The sequence below is a fragment of the Dasypus novemcinctus genome, chromosome 25 (genome assembly GCF_030445035.2).
Source record: "Dasypus novemcinctus isolate mDasNov1 chromosome 25, mDasNov1.1.hap2, whole genome shotgun sequence".
NCBI lineage: Eukaryota > Metazoa > Chordata > Mammalia > Cingulata > Dasypodidae > Dasypus > Dasypus novemcinctus.
In genome coordinates, this window is record NC_080697.1 from 49090069 (window position 1) to 49110334 (window position 20266).

Sequence of the window (20266 nt, forward strand, 5' to 3'; positions counted from 1 at the left end):
GTGCCAAGGCCAGTCTTTTTTTTTTAATTTTTAGAAAAGATTTATTTATTTATTTATTTCCCCTCTCCTCCCCGCCCCCCACCGGTTGTCTGTTCTCTGTGTCTATTTGCTGCGTCTTCTTTGTCCACTTCTGTTGTCGTCAGCTGCACAGGAATCTGTGTTTCTTTTTGTTGCGTCATCTTGTTGTGTCAGCGCTCCATGTGTGCAGTGCCATTCCTGGGCAGGCTGCACTTTCTTTTGCACTGGGCGGCTCTCCTTACGGGGCGCACTCCTTGCGCGTGGGGCTCCCCTACGCGGGGGACACCCCTGCGTGGCAGGGCACTCCTTGCGCGCATCAGCACTGCGCATGGGCCAGATCCACACGGGTCAAGGAGGCCCGGGGTTTGAACCGCGGACCTCCCATGTGGAAGACGGATGCCCTAACCACTGGGCCAAGTCCACCAGTCTTAATGTGGTCCCCCCGCTGAGAATTTGAGGGCAGCTGAGGAGTTGGTTCCAGCGCCGAGAGCTCCAGGCACCACAAACCCTGCTAACTGTTCCCATTTTGCGGTCACTCCGCTAGCAACTTGTTTGGTTACAGAGTTACCTTCAAACTCTTTTAAAAAAAAAGGAAAGAACAACAACGAGAATGAAGACATCACGTTGAATAACATAAGCCAGACACAAAAAGACAACGCTGGGTGATCTGGCTTATATGAATATACCTAGAACAAACCAATTTCATAGAGGTAGGTAGATGATGATAGGATACCTGCCACAGGGTGTCGGGAGGAACACAGGGAGGTAGTGCTCAATGGGTGCAGGGTTTGTGTTTGGGGTGATGAAAACAGTTGGGGTAATGAATAGGGGTGATGGTAGCACCGTATTGTGATTATAGTTAACACCAGTGAATTGTACACTTGGAAGTGGTTAAAATGGGCAGTTTTGAGTTGTATATGTGTTATTACAATAAAAAAGTTTTTTAAAATTAAAAAAAAAAAAAGATCGGTGAGAAGCAGCAGCCCCCGTAGGTTACTGGGCAGGAGCCGGGCGTGGGGCTGGTGGGGCAGGTGGAGGAAGGAAGGAATGCGGGACAGCAGCCGGTCCAGGCCTGTGAGCTCATCTCCTCGGCCACCCAGACCAGCTTCTGCTGCGCTGAGACTTCACTCACTGGAAAGATTTCTTCCTCTTTATCCATAAATCATAGCTAAAACGTCAGGCCATTTCTCCAGCTGTCCTTTTATCATCTTCACCTTCTGCTCTTGATGGCTTCACTTGGAGACTGGTGCCTCGCAGGGTCTGCAAATTAGGACCCAAGTAGCCTGCCAAATACTCCTATTTTTATACTTAAAAGGACAGTTTTCTGAGGTCGGTACAACAACTCTCTGGTCAAATCCCAGGCTAGGTGTCCTGGTGAAAATGGGGATAGCCGTAAACTTGACTTGGTTTATCTCCCTCTCATAACGGATCCCATAAATGCTTGCAGTTACCAAATCCCTGGGAGTCCGACAGTGCTGGCTTCTCCCACCCTATTATTTTCCCAGTAGGATCGGCATACTTACTCTGACAAGGTTGGCTGCTGTCCTTTCTCTCTCACTGCCAGAACGAACTGGGCATGGAGCCTACAGTAATTATCTGCTAGGTTTTAGTAAACATCCTTGTCTTTTCCAGCCCACTATAATCCCCCCCACTGTCCTGGCATTACTTTGTCCTCTTCCCCCAGCTTTTGTTACTCTTCTACTTGGGGACAATTCTTATGGCCGTCCTTAGAGCATTGTTCTCAGAACTATTCCTGTGATACATCAAGTAGGTATTGGTCTGATTTTATTATCTCTTCATTCTAGGGATAATTTTATTCTAAGGGGCCAGTATTTTGCAGCAGCACTATAGCAAGGTGGTTAGGTGCGTGGGTTCTCCAGTTAGACTCCCTAGCTTTGAACCCCTGCCACGCCATGGTGAGAGACAGATAAATACAGCCGCTCTGAATTTCTCTCATCTAGAGGAAAATCTCTTCCTTGCCTTTTCTAGGTTCTACAGACTTCCTGCATTTCATAGTTTGTGGCCTTCCTCCATCTTCATAGCCAGCACGTAGCAGCTTTAAAGCTCTCTTCCACTGTTACATCTCCTTCTCTCCAACTCTGATCCCCCCGTCTCCTTCTTATAAGAACGCTTATGACCCCGTCTCCCTCTTATAAGAACGCTTATGAGTATATGGGGTCCACACAGATACTCCAGGATAATCTTTCTTTTTTTTTTTCCACTATTTTTTTCAATTTATTTTTTAACAAATCATTTCTGTGAAGATGATCTTTCCATCTCAAGATCCTTAACTTAGTCATGTCTAAGTTCCATTTACCATGTAAGGTAACATTCACCAGCTCTGGGATTAGGAGGTGGATATATTTGGGGGACCATTGTTCTGCTTCCCCCAGCTTCCTTTGTAGCCTCTCTCTTGACAGATTCCTGTTCTCAAGTGGTAAATGTAGCTGCTAATTTCTTCTTTGATGCTCAAAAGCTGGGTGAGGTGAACAATTAATCATATAAAAATTTCAGGATGTAATTCTGCTAACCTCTGATTCCTGTTTAAGGGGGCAGTTTTAAAAAACAATATGACTGGTTAATCATTTGCCTTGATTTTACTATTATCCCAAATTTTAAAACAGCAGGCAAGAGGACAAGTCATTTCCCATATATATTCATATATATATTTTTTAAGAAAAATTTTAGGAGGTACCAGGTAATGAATCTGGGACCTTGTACATGGGAAGCAGGTACTCAGCCACTGAGCTACACCCACTCCCCATGTCTATGAACACAATTGCTATAGAGGTGAAACTGGTGATTTATAAAAGATATGTCCTTGACCTAACTCATGAGGTGAGCCAGATAAATTCAGGGAATGGACTGGACCTGTGTCCATCAAAGTACTTTCCCTGGTCTTAACAGGTTCTTACAAGCTTGTAAGATGCTATCACACAGCAGACCCAACCACCCCCAAAGAAAACCACGCAGTGAGATACACAAACAAAAAGTTGCTTGCATGTTGCAAACCGAGAAGACCCATCCCTTCTGTACCTTGCAAGACCTTCTGGGGGCCCAGAGAATAATCTACAGTTCTAATCTTCTTAAACCTAAGAGCAGATGTGGTGCCTGAGCTCTCTAACTTTCATTTTACACATTCCCCAGCCTTACCACAGGACTGAATTCCTTCCACCTCCAAGCCTCAGGACTCTTGGTTAATTAAGAAGTGCTGGGAAATAGGACACATAACTCTTGTAGAAAAGAACGGATAGATAATTAAACATGGCCATTCTAATCATTGTAGGGACAGGATTGTTTGTTTAATGTAATGCAGTTGTTCTTTTGGAGCACATGACAGAAGAGAAACGGCAATGTATATTTTAAACTGTATATATGTATGAGTGCATATGCATGCACTCATGTATGTATTTATTAAATCCCATGTTTATATCTTATATCTCATGGATCTGGTCAGAATTCACTATAATAGTTAAAGAATTTGCCAACTGTTATGTAGTTCAACAAGTATTACTGGATACTGTGGATTGAATCATGCTCCCCATTAAAACATGTTTAAGTCATAATTCCCAGTCCTGTGGTTGTGAAATTGTTGTAAATAGGAACTCCAAAGATTCTGTTAAGGTGAGGCCAACCTGAATCAGGGTGGGCCTTAATCCTATGCTTCTACTTTGGACCACACCAAGTAGAAGCCACAAGAAGAGACAAAAGGAGACAGGTGACCACGTGATGGTGGTGAGACTCACAACCAGCAGGCCAACACCAGTGCCTCTAGACTTCAGACTGACCTTGGACTTGTATTCTCCAGACCGTGTGCCAGTACAGTCCTGCTGTTTAAGCCAAACAGTCTGTAGTATTTTTCATAGCAGCCAATCTAAGACATTAGATGTTTGAGTATTTCCTGCGCATCGTGGAGAATGTAACATTTTATAAGAGTCGCTACCTCGAGGAGTCCATGTGGAGGCAGGTAGGGTTTGGGGAGGATGGTGTTAAGAACCGGAACATGAACCACAGTTCAATGCAGATTTTGGTTAGGTCTCTAACAGAAGGGGGTTCTGAGTGCTACAGGGGATCTGACCCAACACGGGGATTTTCATCCTTATGGTAAGTATCTTAAATTCTTAACTCTTAGGTGAAAAAAATGTTTAATGTAGGATGTCCAAATAATGTATGAGAAAACTCTCTAGCTACTGAAATCATTGTTTTTGTTAATTTATTCTACTTTCTGCTGAGACCAAATAATAATGGTTATATGCTATAAATCTTCTCTTGTAAAGAGGTAGAAATGGAAAAACATTTTTCAAAAGAGCTTTCAGAGGATTTAGATTAACTTTTACAGAGTAGACTAGTTACTGAAAGAAGCAAATGAGTATTCCCATTGCTGAAATACAATGCTCATCATTATTGCTATATGCTAGTTTGAAGGTGTACCCCAGAAAAGCATGTTCTTAAATCTAATCCCTTCCTGTGGGTGGGAACCCATTGTGAGCAGGACTTTTTGATGAGGTTACTTCAGTCAGGACGGGTCTTAGTCTTATTACTGGAGCCCTTTATGAGACACAGAGAGAAAGCGACAGACGCAAAAAGCTGGAACCAACGAAACCTGGAAGAGAAGGGAGAGAACAGAGATGCCACCATGTGCCATGTGACAGAGGAGCCAAGGATGGCAGTTAGTCTTTGTGAAGAAAGTGTTGCCCTGATGATGCCTCGATTTGGACATTTTCCAGCCTGAAAACCATGAGCAAATACATTTCTATTGTTTAACCTGACCATTTCATGGTATTTGCTTTGCGCAGCTGTATTAGTCAGCCAAAGGGGTGCTGATGCAAACTACCAGAAATTGCTTGGTTTTAATAAAGGGTATTTATTTGTGGTAGGAGCTTACAGATACCAGGCCATAAGGCATAAGTTTCTTCCCTCATCAAAGTCTATTTTCAAGTGTTGGAGCAAGATGGCTGCCAATGGCTGCTAGGGTTCAGGCTTCCTGGGTTCCTCCCTTCCAGGGTCTTGCTTCTCTCTGGGTTCAAGGTTCCTTCCTTCCCAGGGTTGATTATTCCTGGGCTCAGGGTTCCTCTCTTTTGGGGCTGGTTTCTTTTCCTCTCTGAGTTTACTTCCTGGGGCTCCAGCTTAAGGCTTCAGGATCAAACTCCAACATCAGAAACCCTCAACTCTGTCCTTTGCCATGCCTTTTATCTGTGAGTCCCCACCCAGCAAGTTGGTGCGGACTCAACGCCCTACTGGCACAAGAGGTTTATATAAGTATTTAATCAAGTAAACCCATGAATCCAATGTAATCTAATATGCCCAGAGTAAAAGATCAGTTTACAAACATAACCCAATATTTCTTTTTAGTATTCATCAATAATATCAAACTGCTCCAGCAGCCCAGGAAACTAAAATGTAATCTGTCATCTATTCCCTCATTCAACGCCCTCCACAATATGTCCCCATTCGGTCTTTCCAGATTTATGTGTCTCCTCATTCCTGCTTCTTGTCTTTCCTCCTGCTGTGACCATGCGCCTGGAAGGTCCTTGCCCTGCCTTCCGCTGAAGCAAAACCTGCCTCCCCTTAAGTTCCGACGCCTCCAGGAAGCCTTCCTCATGGTCCAGTGGTTTGAAGTCCCTAATTCTGACATTGTATGTGTGGAGGTTAACAAAGAAGGAGTATGAGGAAAAAAGGAAACAGGATACATCTGGGCTCCAACAAAAGAATCCTCTGAAGAGGAGTATGACTCTGGAGGTGAAGAGGAAGGATGGCCGATCCTAGCAGATTCTGCAAACAAACAACCAAGCCATCAGACGCCTGCCCTGTTTACAAAGCTCTTCCTCCTTTTGTTTGGGATTGTAACTGACACTGCAGTCTGACATTAAAGGCGCCGACTCTCTCCTGAATATCATACTTGATCAGGAGCCTTTAGGACGATTAAGAATCAGATCGTGTATATTGTTGTAGCATCACATGGATTTATACAGAGGACATTATGTGGACTTTAATGAACAGTGTTCAGAGAAAGTGTATGTTATCTTAACTCTGTTTTTTAAAAAATTATGCTTTGACAAGTTCCTGGTAGTTCTTTTAAGCAATGCAGGTGTTGCAGCAACTATGGATTTTACAATAATGTTACTCGACAAATGGGAAAATAAATTCTTTTGAAAACAAACAAAAAACACGTGGGTTTTCTATGATCTCAGCTGGCATTTGTCTGTAACCTACACTAGCTAGGCAACTAGTTAATTGGCTTCTTTCTTATGTGGTTTAATGATTAATGTGTGATTTAACTATTATTTAGGAAAAATCTGAACCTCTCTGAGACTGTTTCTTATCTGTAAATTGGGAAACATTATCCCAGAAGATTTGTATGAGAATTAGGTTCAGTAACTTATATAAAGCACCTACTTCCTGGTATGTGATAAATGCTCAGTACATGGTAGCTCCTAAAAAAAAAAAGCAAAAGAAAAAGGTAGCTTCTACTTTGTTGTTCTATATTTCTTGTTTCCTAATTAGATTTTAAGTGCTTTTATTCAGAGAAGTCTAGAATCTACAGTGTGTTTTCTATTCTCTCACAACTGCTAGGTAGTGAAGTGTCAGGCATTTTACTAAAAGTTTTTTTTTTACAGTATTCTTTTTATTTTATTTTGAAAGAAGCTTTAGATTACATAAATGGTATATTAAAAATATAGGGGATTTCTATATATCCCACCTCCTTTCCCTCCCCCACTCTCCCCCATTAACAACATCCTTCGTTAGGTGGTACATTTGTTACAATTGATGAGCACATATGGAAGCATTGCTACTAACCATGGTCTATAGTTTACATTATGGCTTACACTTTGTACCACATAATTTTATAGACTTGACACAATGTATACTGGCCTGTACCCATCATTGCAATGTCATGCAGAACAATTCTAATGTCCCCAAAATGCCCCTTGCTACCTTGAAGACCTTATGTTGGGTGAAGTAAGACAGTCATTGAAGGACAAATATCACATGACCCCACTGATATGACCTAAGCCTATCGAGGAGACTCCCAGAGCTCGAGCCCAGAAGACAGGTTATCAGGGGACAGAGAGGAGTGGAGAGCTTGAGCCCTGCTCACTAGGGGCAAAACCTACGGGCGGAAGAGAGTGGTTGGCAGTGGACGGGGGTGACAGCGGTGCAGCGATGTGAGTGGGGTGGATGTGTTGCAATGTGAGGGTGAGCAGGGTGGGGGGTTGGGATGGGCTATCCTTGGAACTGGGGGGACGACTGGAGGAAGGAACAGGTGAACTCTGCGGATATGTAGGTCTGTGGTTAAAACGCAGTGGCGGGAATGTTCTTTTGGCAAATATAGCAGGGGAGGGTTATTGGTACAGGGCGTCAGGGGTGTGGAGATATGTGAAATAGGGTGCACTGGGGCAGACGTCTATGGAATATGAAAGTGTTCATCTTGCCATAGTGTCATGTCAGTGGGTGGAGATCCACACAATAGCAAGAAAATATTAAACTCCCATCCTGGGGAGTCCTGCTATGTTCACAATTAGAGGGGCAAGAATCTCTCGAGATCGTAGGCAGTGACAAATAAAAGAAAGCAGACCAGTATGTCAAGCCCTCAAAAGTAATGCTTGTAACTACTAACGTTATTCAAAAATTGAAACTTAGTAGCTACCATAGTTTCCAAGGGGAGAGGGAGGGAAGAATGGTGGAACATGGGGCTTTTTTAGGGCACTGGAATTGTTCTGCCTGATATTGCAATGAGGGATGTAGGCCATTTTAAATTTTGTCAAAACCTATAGAAGCGTATGGTGCAAAATGTAAACAGTAATGTAAACCATTGACTATGTATTTTTATTCAACATTTGTTCAGTTGTAACAAATGTACAATGCTCATGTAAGATGTTATGACTAGGGGCAAATGTGAGGGGCGAGAAGGGTAGGGTATCGGGGAACCCTGTATATTTTCTGTAACCTAAAGCTTCTTTGAAAATAAAGTGGAAAAAAAAAAACCACTGGGGGAGTATACAGAAGAAATTGTCACTATATATAAAAGATAACATATCTTACAGTGATGAAAGACAATGCAAAAAATTTTTGCATTTTATTGTTGTTTTTTTAAATTATTTTTATTTACTAGAAGCTTTGGATAGTTCTTAGTCCTTTCACATACCTTGACCTCTCTTGAACACAGAAATACTCACTCAGTAAATACTGATGAATGAACACACAAGCAAGAAATGTGCTAGTGTTATAGAAAGACCTCCTTATTTGCTCAGAGAAAAGCAGCTTTTTTGCATGAGAAAAAGATTTCTTTTCAAGAATTTCAGTTTTTAACTGACCTAATGTGTCTACAATAAGTCATAATTCCCCCTATCCCACGAGTCTCAAGTTTTTTTTTACAGATTGTAAGGCTGAACAAGATACTATCCTGTCAGTGAAGCCAAAGGGCTCTCCTTCACACAGATGGGCTGAGGCCAGGATATTTGTGACTAGAGGCCATTCTGGATTATCCCAGGGCCCGTAGTCCATGCCCGTGGGTTCTTGTCCTCCCGGGGCCGACCACTCAGTGTCTGTCACTGGAGAGGAAGGTGAGCCTCGCCCATCAGCTTCGCTGCTCACAGGGTGGCCAGTCCTGAGAGTGCACTGAAACAAGGCTGCAGTGAAGTCTGTGTCTCCTTCCCCCACCCGCTGGGGCCTCAGTACTTTTTATTTTTCACATATTTACAGAGACTCTAATATCTTACCTGCAAGCTGTATTTTTAAAACTTTTACTTAACACTGCATTTTTAGCCCTTTTTATTTTTATATTTTTGGAGGTACCAGGGATTGAACCCAGGACCTTGTACATGAGAAGCAGGTGCTCAAACCACTGAACTACACCCACTTCCCCCTTTTGATTTATTTTTTTAAGATTTATTTATTTATTTCTCCCCCTCCCTCCATTGTCTGCTCCCTGTATCCATTTGCTGTGTGCTCTTCTGTGTCTGCTTGTATTCTCATTAGGTGGCTTCGGGAACCAATCCTGGGACCTTTTGGAGTGGGAGAGAGTCTATCATTCTCTTGCACCACCTTAGCTCCCTGGTCTGCTGCGTCTCTTATTGTCTCTCCTCTGTGTCTTTTTTTGTTGCATCATCTTGCTGCGTCAGCTCTCCGCGTAGGCCAGCACTCCTGCACGGGGCAGCACTCCTGGGCAGGGCAGTACTCCGCGCATGAGCCAGCTCTCCGTGTGGGCCAGCACTCCACATGGGCCAGCTCACCACACGGGCCAGCTTGCCTTCACCAGGAGGCCCTGGGCATCAAACCCGGGACCTCCTATATGATAGATGGGAACCCAGTTGATTGAGCTACATCCACTTCCCCTGATTTTTAACTATCATATTCATCAAGAGGGAGACCAGCGACTTATCGATCATCTGTGTTTACAGATGAAGAAATTGAAGAAATGGACTGCCAAAGGTCAGAGCTAGGAGTCAAATCCAGAGTCAAATCTCCTGATTCCCAAAGGCCTGAGGTAGGCAGAGTCACAAGGGAATTCCAGATAATTTGGTGCTTGATCACATGTTCGCTCTTAAAAGATGGTCTGTTTTTTCTTTTCCTTTTAAAAAGGAGTAGCTACTGCAATATTGCCCTTGACTCAGAAACAAGATCTGCTCTCCAATTATACCCATTCACTGAAACAATACCCCGTGATTAGCCAGGATGTGGAAAAAAAGCATGTGCCCATGGAGAATCATGACAAGTTTTAGATATGTTATTATATCTGATTAACTGCAGAGTGTTGGGGAGATTCATAGTTTAATAATGTGTTACATTTCTTTAATGTATTTCATTCATTTCCGAACGGCCAAGCATCATAGATTACTCAAATTATGTCATAATATTAGAGTTACCCCCATTTTATCAGGGATCAAAAACCAAAAAAGAATTGTGAGCATGAGTGGTATTTGTATTTCAATATTAAATTAGCAGCTTTCTTTACAATTGTACTTATAAGAGAAAAGAAATAATGTGTCTCAGATGCTATTAAGAATATAAAATTAAACCCATGGACATTTCTCTTAACATGGAAAATCTGAGGATGAAGACTAAGATCAGTCCTTTAGATTATAAGTATTTTCAGAGTGGCACAGGGCCTAGGAGTTTAAAAGCACAAAATCTGTAAGCAGACTAACTGAACTGGAATCACAGCTTTGCTACTTACTAGTTGTATGACTTTGAACAATTTATTGCATCTTTTTGCACTTCAGTTTTCTTCATCTGTACAACGAGAATAATAATAATGCCTATCTCATAGTATTGGTATAAGGATTGAGTAAATTTTCTTTTTTGGAAGTATCAGAGATTGAACCTGGGACCTTGTACATGGAAGCAGGTGCTCAACCACTGAGCTACACCCACTCACCCAGTAAATATTTTCAGGTCGCATAGCGTGGTTCCTGCACCCTACGTGCTCAACAAATTAGCTGTTATTGTCGTTGTTCTTATCATCATCTCAGGAGATCAAACATGTTGAGCAGCTGCTGAAGTACGAGTTTGGCCCTTAAAATGAGATGGCCAAGGGAATCTGTGAAGAGCCTGCTTTCCTCCTTCCCCTGCAGTCACTGGACCAAGCAAACATGTACATACATGGCTCCTGACATCCTGAAGCTTAGGCTTTAGTTTCATCTACAATGTTTAAGCCTAGAACCATCCTCTAGCTGAAGGGGTTGATAGGTCCTGGTGCCAAGCAGATTTTCGAAACTCTCTAACCTCCCCTGACAATGCCTCAGAGATTACATCAATCAGGAGCGTTTTGCTGCAAAGGCCAAACAAACTAGCAACGAGCGCAGCCAGTCTCAACGAGTATCCTCAGGAATGGCAAGATATTGACTTCCGTCACTGAGATGTCGGAGGGAGGTCTAACTTCAGGTGAGATCTGATTGAATAACTAGCTCGATTCCTCAGGACCCACAATCTCTCTGTCTCTCAGTTCTACTTTCATTGGAGTTGGCTTCATTCTTAGGCTTCCTTCTGTGCCCCCCAAACAGCCGAGTCCTTTGGGCTTGAAAGTCTGTGGCAGCAACCCCCATCCACCTGAAGGGTCTGAGTTCCAGCATGCCTAGTACATGAGTTGAGGCTCCGTTTAAAAAGGTCTGTTGGAGGACTATATTGCTCCCATGGCCTTAAACCAAGCAGAGCCCGTTCCTTAGCGGTGGGTCAATCCTACTCAAACCCACAAGAAATGCATTGTATGTATGAGAGAAAATAACATACATGTGTATAATTTCAAGAATAATTTTAAAGCAAACACTCTCTAACCACTACTCAATTTACATCATTGCCGGTACCTTAAAAGCTCCCTGTATGCAAAAATACTAGTTTTCTTACAAATAAATTGCAAGTAGGAAAGAAAACCCTATGCATGAAGTAAAACCTGAAAGTCCACAAATTTGATGTGTGGACTTTGTTTCTATCACGATTCTTAAAAAAACTAGATATGAAGAGGAATAAGGAAGGGAAGGAGAAGGAGAACAACAATGAGAAATGTAAGTAGGAGAAGGATGGAAGGAAGGAAAGAAAAAAGGTCTGAGGCAATGGGGAAAATTGGAATACTTGCATATTTGATTTTAGTAAACATGTTGACTTTTAAAGGTGTAATGGTGAGAGGGTGACTGTTCTGATTTTTTACTGTTTGAACTGAATGAATTTTTTTTTTTAATTTTTCCTCCCCTTCCCCGCCCAGTTGTTGGCTCTCTGTGTCCATTCGCTGTGTGTTCTGTGTACGCTTGTATTCTTGTCAGCAGCACCCGGAATCTGCGTTGAACAGAATGAATTTAATGCAGGAAATTGGTGAGGCCATTGCGCAGTCTTCAGGCAAAAGAAGGCCAGTCTCTCAGACCAAGGTGAAGGCTGCGTCTTTTAGCAGGCCTCTCAACGAGACTCAGAGGCTTCGGATCCTCAGCGCCATCCAAGCCCACTCAATGTTTGCTACAACTTTCAGGGCCTCAGAGCTTCCCACTCAGTGTCCTGCCTTGACTTGAAGAGTCTGCAAACTTGACTTTTTTTTTTTTTAAGATACTTAGGTTACATAAATGTTATATAAGAAATATAGGATATTCCCACATGCCCCGCTCCCCACATCTCCCACACTTTACCACATTAACAACTTCTTTTGTGAATGTGGTACATTCACTGCAATTGATGAACACACTCTGGAGCATTGCCAGTAAGCGTGGATTACAGTTTATGCTGTAGTTTCCACTCTCTTGCACCCAATTCTGTAGGTTATGGCAAGATATGTAATGGCCTGTATCTGCCATTGCATTGTCATTCAGGACAATTCCCAAGACCTGAAAATGTCCCCATATTACACCTAGTTTTCCCTCTCCCTGCCCTCAGAATCTCCAGTGGCCACTGCCTCCACATCAATGATATAATTTCTTCCATTGCTAGAAGTGTGACTGTTTTTAAATGTCCTTATTATTTAGAGATACTTACTGAGGTATTTGTGGATGAAATGATAAGATGTCTTGGATTTAATTCAAAATTACCTACTAGGGTTGGGGAGCAAGGGATAGAGATGAAATAAAATAGGTTATTTTTTTCAAAAATAATTTCTGATGCCTGGTGATGGATACATGGAGATTCTGTATATGTTTTATTTATTTATTTTAAAAGATTTGTTTTTATTTATTTCTCTCTCCTTCCCCCCACCCCGTCCCAGGTGGCTGTTCTCTGTGTCCATTTGCTGTGTGTTCTTCTTTGTCCGCTTCTGTTGTTGTCAGCGGCGTGGGAATCTGTGTTTCTTTTTGTTGCATCATCTTGCTGTGTCAGCTCTCCATGTGTGCCGTGCCATTCCTGGGCAGGCTGCACTTTCTTTCTCGCTGGGCGGCTCTCCTTACAGGGCACACTCCTTGCCTGTGGGGCTCCCCTTACACGGGGGACACCCTGTGTGGCACAGCACTCCTTGCATGCATCAGCACTGCACATGGGCCAACTCCACACGGGTCAAGGAGGCCTGGGGTTTGAACCGTGGACCTCCCATGTGGTAGACGGATGCCCTAACCACTGGGCCAAGTCTGCTTCCCTGCATATGTTTTAAATTTCCCACAAAGGATGAAAATGAGGAGGACAAAGAGGATGGGAAAAAGAAAAAGGAAAAGAGAGACAAGTAGCTGTTTCAGGGCAATAGCTGTCCCCAGTGCCTGGCTTACCTCTCTGGATTTCTTCGTTGGATAACTTTTTTTCATTTTTAAAAATATGTATTTATTACATATTTGAACTTACAAAACAGTCATGCACATGTGCAGAATTCCCATAAACACCCCTTCTCCAACACTCCACACCGTGGCAGAACATTTGTTACAAAGGTAAGATAGTATTATCAGACTATTTTCACTATGGTCCATAGCATACATTGACCATATTTTCCCCATACCCTCCCATTAACACTGTACGTCTTTGGCATTGATGCAGGAATGTTACTGTATTGCTGTTACCTGCAGTACATAGGTTACATCAATTGTATTTTTCCCAAACTTCTCCTCATTCCCACTACCCTGCAATAGTGACATACATCCACTCTAGTTCGCAAAAGAACATTCTTACATTTGTACTATTAACCACAATTATCATCCACCTCTGTGTTCACTGTGTTATTCAGTGCCTAGATTATTCTCTAGCTTTCTTTCAATTGACATTTACATCCCTAGACTACCCTTTTCATTGGCTGGATAATTTTTTCACTGCCTTGGTTACTCTCTGTTACCTTAAAGCAGATGTTTTAATTATTTAATCCTGCTTTTCTGTTTATCTTCCCTGGATTGTTCTGAATTATGAAAATCTGAGTACTTAATGTTCACTGTTTACATTATCGTCACATGAGCAGAAGTATTTCATTTTAATGTCGTTAACTTTCATCTCTCTTTTCCTTTATCAATTGTGCTTTTTTCTGTTTTAACCACCCCCAAGAAAGAAAAATATTTTCAAATATTATCCTCCAAAATCTTTTTAAATTTAATGTTTCTCTCCATCTAGGATTACTTTTTTATGTGTCATGTAAAGTAAAGCACAGATTTCATTTTCTCCCCCATGGATGCTATGGGTTCTTAGCTCCATTTACTGAAAAGTCCATCCTTTGCTACTGATCTGCAATGTGTTTCCTGCCATCTATTAAGGATGTCCATCTGCACAAGAGTCTCTATCGTGCTCTTCAATGCTCACCTTTTCTGTTTGTCTATCTTTGTGCCACTACCACATTTGCATAAATTGCTATCGCTTATAATAAGTTGCTATCTGCTAGGAAACCATGCTTTTTCCAATCTTAAAAGCTTAAAAACATTTAAATATCCAATCTTAAAAAACAATACCCAAATCCTTTCTATTTTAAGAAAACAAAACCATAATAATGTGGGAAGCAACTGCATTAGGTTTTTATTTTTGAGATTTTATTTTATTGTACCATGCTATTTTGTACTTTTTTCCTAATACTGAATAGTAGATAACTTACTTAGAGAGGACAACTTATAAATATATAATATATGGCATACTTAAAATTGCTTCTAAGTACCCACTTTCTGACAAAAAAGTAGTTAGGAGATTTGGTTACTAGTCTTTCCTCTGCCACAGACTAGTTGTTTAACTTTTGTACAATCATTTCCTCTCCCCAAGTTTCAGTATACGCACTTAAAATAAGAGTCATGGACTAGTTAATTTGATCTCGCTTATTTCAGGCCCATAGTTTACATTAGGGTTCACCCTTTGTGTTATATAGTTTATGGGTTTTGACAAATGAATAATATTGTAGCAGTTCGACATTGTTTATGGATTCCAAAAATAGATATTGGGTTGTTTGTAAACTGGTCTGTTCCTCTGGGCATGTTAGATTCTATTAGATTCAGAGGTTTCACTTTTATTTTATTAAATCAAGATTAGGGCTTTTATTTGACCACCTCATTAGGGCATGCAGGGTTGAGTGCCCACCCCCTTGGTGGGGATAAAACAGACTCTTACACGGAAGTAAACATACAGAGAAGGAGAACACAGAGAGTTGAGTTTTCTGCTGGAGCCCCGGGGAGAGAGCCAAGCCATATGCCTGATAGTCTACAGCTGACCTTGTGAAGAGACCAGAGCAGCTGAGCCTGGAGAGAAATGAGCCCTTGGAGGAGAGACGAGCCCTAGGCCAGCCTACAGTTGAGATCGGAAGAAGCTGGGACCACGGAGGCTTAAGAGGAAGAGGAAGGCTGAACCCTGGCAGACGTCACCTGCCATCTTGTTTCAACCCGTGGCAAATGACTTTGGGTGAGAAAGCACCTCTTAGGGTACCTTGAGTTGCACTCTTCAGGGCCTTGTAACTGTAAGCTTCTACCCCAAATAAACACCCATTATAAAAGCCAACAGATTTCTGGTATTTTGCATCAGCAACCCTTTGACCAACTAATATAAATGTCATGAATCACGTGGAATAGTTTTACTGCCCTAAAAAATGTCCTGTGTTCCACCTATTCATTCCTAACCCCCTCCCTGATCCCCTGGCAACCTCTGATATTTTTACTGTCTCTGTAGTTTTGCCTTTTCCAGAATGTCATATAGTTCTAAAATGTCATATAGTTATAAAATGTCATATAGTTATAAAAAAGACATAATATAGTCTTTTTTGAAAAAAGATTTATTTATTTTACTTTATTTATTCACTCTCCATGGCAGCGTAGGCCAGCCTGCCTTCACCAGGAGGCCCTGGGAACCAAACTGGGACCTCCCATATGGTAGGTAGGTGGCCAATTGTTTGAGCCACATCCACTTCCCTCTATATAGTCTTTTTGAGACTGGCTTCTTTCACCTAGATACATGCATTTATGTCTTTTCCACATCTGTTTGTGGCTTGACAGCTCATTTCTTTTTGTTGCTGAGTAATATTCCCTTGTATGGATATACCACAGTTTGTTTTTTTAAGATTTATTTGTTTATTTATTTCTCTCCCCTTGTCCCCACCACACCAGTTGTCTGTTCTCTGTGTCTATTTGCTGCGTGTTCTTTGTCCGCTTCTGTTGTCAGTGGCACGGGAATCTGTGTTTCTTTTTGTTGCGTCATCTTGTTGTGTCAGTTCTCCGTGTGTGCGGTGCCATTCTTGGGCAGGCTGAGCTTTCTTTCACACTGGGTGGCTCTCCTTATGGGTTGCACTACTTGCGCTTGCGGGCATGTGGGGCTCTCCTAGGTGTGGGACACCCCTGCATGGCACAGAACTCCTTGTGCGCATCAGCACTGCACGTGGGCCAGCTCCACACGGGTCAAGGAGGCCCAGGGTTTGAACCGCGGACCTCCCATGTGGTAGACGGATGCCCTAACCACTGGGCCAAGTCTGCTTCCCTACCACAGCTTGTTTATCCATTCACATATTGAAGGACATCTTCTTTGCTTCTAAGATTGGCAAAAATGAATAAAGTTGCTATAAATATTCATGTGCAGATGCTTTTATGGCCATGTTTTCAACTCATTTGGGTAAATTAAAAGAGTGTGATTATTGGTCATATGGTAAGCCTATGTGTAGATTTGAAAGAAATTGCCAAATTGTCTTCCAAAGTGCCTGTACCACTTAGTATTCCCACCAGCAATGAATGAGAGTTTCTGTTGCTCTACATTCTTACCAACATTTGGTGTTTTCAGTGTTTTGGATTTTAGCTTTTCTAATAGGTGTATAGTGGTAGCTTGTTTTAATTTGCAGTTACCTAATCACATATAACATTGAGCATCCTTTCAAATTCTTATTTGCCATCTCTCTGTTTTCTTTGGTGAGATATCTGTTTTGAGTTTCAATATTTGTGCTTATATTGCCTACTTGTTCTTGCAAGTTGCCCAGTCCTTCCTTTAGTGCCCTTGGAATCTCTTGTAGGGCCAGTTTTGTGGTGATGAACTCTTTCAGCTTTTGTTTATCTAGGAATGTCTTAATCTTATTTAAGATTATTTTTGAAGTCAGTTTTACTGGATATAGGATTCTTGGTGGCATTTTTTTTTTTTTTTTTTTTTTTTGCTTTCAGCACTGTAAATAGGTCATTCCGTTGCCATCTGCCTCCCTGGTTTCTGATGAGAAATCACACTTAATATTACTGAGTTCCAATGTAAGTGTCATGTTGCTTCTGCTTGTGGCTTTCAAAATTTTCTTTCTATGACATTCAATGCTTTGGCTGTAACATGCTGCAAGTGGGTCTATTTGGGTTTACCTTGTTCGGCGTTCGTTGAGCATTTTGAATGTGTATATTCATGTCTTTTGTTAAATTTGGGATGTTTCAGCCATTCTTTCTTTGAATATTGCCTCTTTCTTCTCTCCTGAGACTCTCCTGGTGTGCTTGATGGTGTCCCAAGGTTCCTCGGGCTCTGTTCACTTTTTCCATTCTTTCCTCTTTCTCATCAGATGGAATGATTTCAATCGTCTTATCTTCAAGTCTCCAGATTCTTTCTTCTGCCTGCTCCAATCTGAAACTTCTATTGAATTTTATTTTCTATTTCCATAGTCTTCAGTTCTGTTTGGTTCCTTTTCATAATTCTCAAGTCTCTATTGAAACTCTTTTTGTATTCATCAATAATTTTCCTGATATTCTTTATTCTTGCCCATGTTTTCCTTTAGCTCTTTGAGCATATTTAGGATCTTTTTTTTTTTTAATCTTTGTCTTGTATGTCCCTAGTCTGGTCTGCTCTATTGATCTCATTCTTGACGATTTCAGATGCTTTAATCTTCTCCTTTTACTGGATTGTTCCTTCCTATTTCTTTGTATGTTTCATAACCTTTTGTTGAAACCTAGACCTTTTGATATTTTAATATGTTATTACTGGAATTTGGACTCTGCTTTGTCTGTTCCTTAGGCTAATGTTATGACTGAGTTTTCCTTGAATGCCAGGAGCTAACAAAAAACAGAGAAGAGGGAAAAATAGAAAGAAAAAAACCTTTCCCAGTCTTTGCAGATTGACCTGTGCAAGTGCTCTCCTTGGCCAATGCATGGGGACCCCCTGTTCTTCTCTGCCCAGGTGTCTTGTCTTGTCCTGAATGTGTAGTTGGCCCCAGGAATTCTCCTGTTTACATGCCTACAAATGTCCCTTCTTTCCTAAGAAACCGTTTCCTCATGGTCCCAGGCACTGCACTTGGTATCCCACAGCACAGCCACTTGATCTCTCCCACAGCGTTCTGTCGCAGAGCTCTGTGCACTGCCTCTCCACACAGGGCAAGTTCTGGATGGCGAGTCTCTCGTGAGACTGGGCCAGGCATACAAGCAGTAGGTGCATGAGGGTAACTCTGCTCCCTGCAGTTCCGAATCCAGGGAGCCACGCTGGGAGCCCAGGTCAGCTCTGCACTGAGCAGGTGAGGGGTAGGGGAGGGCAAGTCAAGGTGCCATGAGATCGCCCCCTTTAAAGTAGCCTTTTTCTTGATTCAGAGTTCACCCCATTAATGCAGTCATGTAACTATGTTCTGGACCATCACAAAAGAAGTTTCTGCGAGTTCTTACCGATTGTTCAAAGCTTCCGTGGGGGGACAGAGCCCTGATGTATCTCACAATGTCATTTTGATCTAGGTGGGGCCTATGCAGTTACTTTTTCTTTTTTAGATTTATTTTATTTATTTTTCCCCTCCCCTTTTTGTAGTTTGCGCTCACTGTGTCTGTTCATTGTGTGCTCATCTTCCTTTTTTTAGGAGGCATCAGGAACCGAACCTGGGACCTCCCATGTGGTAGATGGGATCTCAATCACTTGAGCCACATCCGCTTCCCTCACTAACTTTTAAAGATGGAGCATTTGGGTCTCCCATTACAGACTTAACTATCACGTTAAGGGAGGAATTTGTGTTATCTATTAATCAAATGGGAACATTGCTGGTTTTTTAACATTTTTATTTCTAAGGAAGCTTTAGAAATAGGACTGAAAAAAGAGAATAAAACCTGTCAAGAGAAATTTGATTGTTTATGGTTATAGTCCATGGATAAACATAATTCTTATTACTTGAGGGCCAAGAGTGTGTCTTTTGCTCCATTTTCTGCTCCCCAAAACACAGCATAATGTCTTTGATGACTGTCGAATGACTTAATCATTATAAGAAATCTCAGTACTTCCATTAAATCTAATATTTAAAAATTATGACCTATATATACTTCATAGACTCTCAGGAATGGAGACAGGCTTAAAAATCATACAGTCAAAGTTAAAAATGAGTTTTTAGAGGGTTAAAGTAAGAAACGCTGTTAGTATGATTAAGAGATTAAGGGGGAAAATGTTTTAATTAAAAAAAGAAATTAAGGTGAAAGCCCTACAATTTTACATGAGAAATTGCTCTATGTGGAAATAAAAGTAATGGTACTCCTTCACTGTAATTTTCTGTCTGTCTGTTCACATTTACTTTTTCAAATTGAGATTTTTTTTTTTTTTACTTTACTAAAGTACATTTTCTTACTATATTTTAAAAGTATTGTTTTGGCTAAGATTTTATCACCTGTATAAAGCAAAATAAGAAAATGTATTTTATTATTAAAAATATAGGTAAGGTATGTATTAGTCAGCCAAAGGGATGCTGATGCAAAATACCAAAAATCAGTTGGCTTTTATGAAGGTATTTATTTGGGGTAGAAGCTTACAGTTACCAGGCCAGAAAGCATAAGTTTCTTCCCTCACCGAAGTCTGTTGCCATATGTTAGAGCAAGATGACTGCTGCTCAGCCTTCCTCTTCCTCTGAAGGCTCGGTGGTCCCAGCTCCTTCCGATATCAGCTGTAGGCCATTCTCTTCCAGGCTCAGGCTTCCTTCTCTCCATAAGGTCAGCTGTAGACTATCAGGCAACCAGCTCTGTCTCTCTTTACCCAGGGCTTGATTCTCTCTGGGCTTAGCTGCTCTGCTCCTCTGTGTGCTTACTGCCCGGGCTCCAGCTCAAACCTCCAACCTCTCTTCTCTGTGGTGTGGTTTCTCTGTGAGTCCCCACCCACCAAGGGGGCAGGGATGCAATGTCCTACTGATGTGGCCCAATCAAAGCCTTAATCATTATTTAATCAAGTAAAAGTGAAACCTCTGAATCCAATATATCCTAATATGCCTGGAGGGACAGACCAGTTTACAAACATAATCCAATATCCATTTTTGGAATTCATAGACAATATCAAACTGCTACAGGGTATATCTACAAGTTTAGAGTCAGCAAGGCAATTTTGAATTTACCTGTAAACTGCTCTAAAGTGTTTTGAATATACCTTTACTGTTGCCTCATTTTTTAAAAAAATGTTGAGTATATTAACTTCGTTTGCTCTCTTTTTACTAATTTTAGCC